The sequence below is a fragment of the Amblyomma americanum genome, chromosome 1 (assembly GCF_052857255.1).
Source record: "Amblyomma americanum isolate KBUSLIRL-KWMA chromosome 1, ASM5285725v1, whole genome shotgun sequence".
In the NCBI taxonomy this organism is placed as follows: Eukaryota; Metazoa; Arthropoda; class Arachnida; order Ixodida; family Ixodidae; genus Amblyomma; species Amblyomma americanum.
This window is the reverse complement of record NC_135497.1, coordinates 439,906,759-439,909,869: the sequence shown is the minus strand read 5'-3', so window position 1 is coordinate 439,909,869 and position 3,111 is coordinate 439,906,759.

Sequence of the window (3,111 nt, the reverse complement as noted above, 5' to 3'; positions counted from 1 at the left end):
AGCACGCTAGATTTATGCAACGCCAGCCGGATTCCTATGCATGCTGGCTATAGCGGCCACGCAGAGCGAGAGTTTCGGTCGTGTCAGAACAGTGCAGCTGAAATTGGGCGCTCCCGAGACCTGATTAAGCACGCTAGATTTAAGCAACGCCTGCCGGATTCGTATGCATGCCTGCTATAGCGGCCGCGCAGAGCGAAAGTTTCGGTCGTGTCAGAACAGTGCAGCTGAAATTGGGCGCTCCCGAGACCTGAGTAAGCACGCTAGATTTAAGCAACGCCAGCCGGATTCCTATGCATGCTGGCTATAGCGGCCGCGCAGAGCGAAAGTTTCGGTCGTGTCAGAACAGTGCAGCTGAAATTGGGCGCTCCCGAGACCTGATTAAGCACGCTAGATTTAAGCAACGCCTGCCGGATTCCTATGCATGCTGGCTATAGTGGCCGCGCAGAGCGAGTTTCGGTCGTGTCAGAACAGTGGAGCTGAAATTGGGCGCTCCCGAGACCTGAGTAAGCACGCTAGATTTATGCAACGCCAGCCGGATTCCTATGCATGCTGGCTATAGCGGCCACGCAGAGCGAGAGTTTCGGTCGTGTCAGAACAGTGCAGCTGAAATTGGGCGCTCCCGAGACCTGAGTAAGCACGCTAGATTTATGCAACGCCTGCCGGATTCGTATGCATGCCTGCTATAGCGGCCGCGCAGAGCGAAAGTTTCGGTCGTGTCAGAACAGTGCAGCTGAAATTGGGCGCTCCCGAGACCTGAGTAAGCACGCTAGATTTATGCAACGCCAGCTGGATTCCTATGCATTCTGGCTATAGCGGCCGCGCAGAGCGAAAGTTTCGGTCGTGTCAGAACAGTGCAGCTGAAATTGGGCGCTCCTGAGACCTGAGTAAGCACGCTAGATTTATGCAACGCCAGCCGGATTCCTATGCATGCTGGCTATAGTGGCCGCGCAGAGCGAAAGTTTCGGTCGTGTCAGAACAGTGCAGCTGAAATTGGGCGCTCCTGAGACCTGAGTAAGCACGCTAGATTTATGCAACGCCTGCCGGATTCCTATGCATGCTGGCTATAGCGGCCGCGCAGAGCGAAAGTTTCGGTCGTGTCAGAACAGTGCAGCTGAAATTGGGCGCTCCCGAGACCTGAGTAAGCACGCTAGATTTATGCAACGCCAGCCGGATTCCTAAGCATGCTGGCTATAGCGGCCGCGCAGAGCGAAAGTTTCGGTCGTGTCAGAACAGTGCAGCTGAAATTGGGCGCTCCCGAGACCTGAGTAAGCACGCTAGATTTATGCAACGCCAGCTGAATTCCTATGCATGCTGGCTATAGCGGCCGCGCAGAGCGAAAGTTTCGGTCGTTTCAGAACAGTGCAGCTGAAATTGGGCGCTCCCGAGACCTGAGTAAGCACGCTAGATTTATGCAACGCCTGCCGGATTCGTATGCATGCCGGCTATAGCGGCCGCGCAGAGCGAAAGTTTCGGTCGTGTCAGAACAGTGCAGCTGAAATTGGGCGTTCCCGAGACATGAGTAAGCACGCTAGATTTATGCAACGCCTGCCGGATTCGTATGCATGCCGGCTATAGCGGCCGCGCAGAGCGAAAGTTTCGGTCGTGTCAGAACAGTGCAGCTTAAATTGGGCGCTCCCGAGACCTGAGTAAGCACGCTAGATTTATGCAACGCCTGCCGGATTCCAATGCATGCTGGCTATAGCGGCCGCGCAGAGCGAAAGTTTCGGTCGTGTCAGAACAGTGCCCCTGAAATTGGGCGCTCCCGAGACCTGAGTAAGCACGCTAGATTTATGCAACGCCAGCTGGATTCCTATGCATGCTGGCTATAGCGGCCGCGCAGAGCGAATGTTTCGGTCGTGTCAGAACAGTGCAGCTGAAATTGGGCGCTCCCGAGACCTGAGTAAGCACGCTAGATTTATGCAACGCCTGCCGGATTCCTATGCATGCTGGCTATAGCGGCCGCGCAGAGCGAAAGTTTTGGTCGTGTCAGAACAGTGCAGCTGAAATTGGGCGCTCCCGAGACCTGAGTAAGCACGCTATATTTATGCAACGCCAGCCGGATTCCTATGCATGCTGGCTATAGTGGCCGCGCAGAGCGAAAGTTTCGGTCGTGTCAGAACAGTGCAGCTGAAATTGGGCGCTCCCGAGACATGAGTAAGCACGCTAGATTTATGGAACGCCTGCCGGATTCATATGCATGCTGGCTATAGCGGCCGCGCAGAGCGAATGTTTCGGTCGTGTCAGAACAGTGCAGCTGAAATTGGGCGCTCCCGAGACCTGAGTAAGCACGCTAGATTTATGCAACGCCTGCCGGATTCCTATGCATGCTGGCTATAGCGGCCGCACAGAGCGAAAGTTTCGGTCGTGTCAGAACAGTGCAGCTGAAATTGGGCGCTCCCGAGACCTCAGTAAGCACGCTAGATTTATGCAACGCCAGCTGGATTCCTATGCATGCTGGCTATAGCGGCCGCGCAGAGCGAAAGTTTCGGTCGTGTCAGAACAGTGCAGCTGAAATTGGGCGCTCCCGAGACCTGAGTAAGCACGCTAGATTTATGCAACGTCTGCCGGATTCCTATGCATGCTGGCTATAGCGGCCGCGCAGAGCGAAAGTTTCGGTCGTGTCAGAAAAGTGCAGCTGAAATTGGGCGCTCCCGAGACCTGAGTAAGCACGCTAGATTTATGCAACGGCAGCCGGATTCCTATGCATGCTGGCTTTAGCGGCCGCGCAGAGCGAAAGTTTCGGTCGTGTCAGAACAGTGCAGCTGAAATTGGGCGCTCCCGAGACCTGAGTAAGCACGCTAGATTTATGCAACGCCTGCCGGATTCCTATGCATGCTGGCTATACGGCCGCGCAGAGCGAAAGTTTCGGTCGTGTCAGAACAGTGCAGCTGAAATTGGGCGCTCCCGAGACCTGAGTAAGCACGCTAGATTTATGCAACGCCAGCCGGATTCCTAAGCATGCTGGCTATAGCGGCCGCGCAGAGCGAAAGTTTCGGTCGTGTCAGAACAGTGCAGCTGAAATTGGGCGCTCCTGAGACCTGAGTAAGCACGCTAGATTTATGCAACGCCTGCCGGATTCCTATGCATGCTGGCTATAGCGGCCGCGCAGAG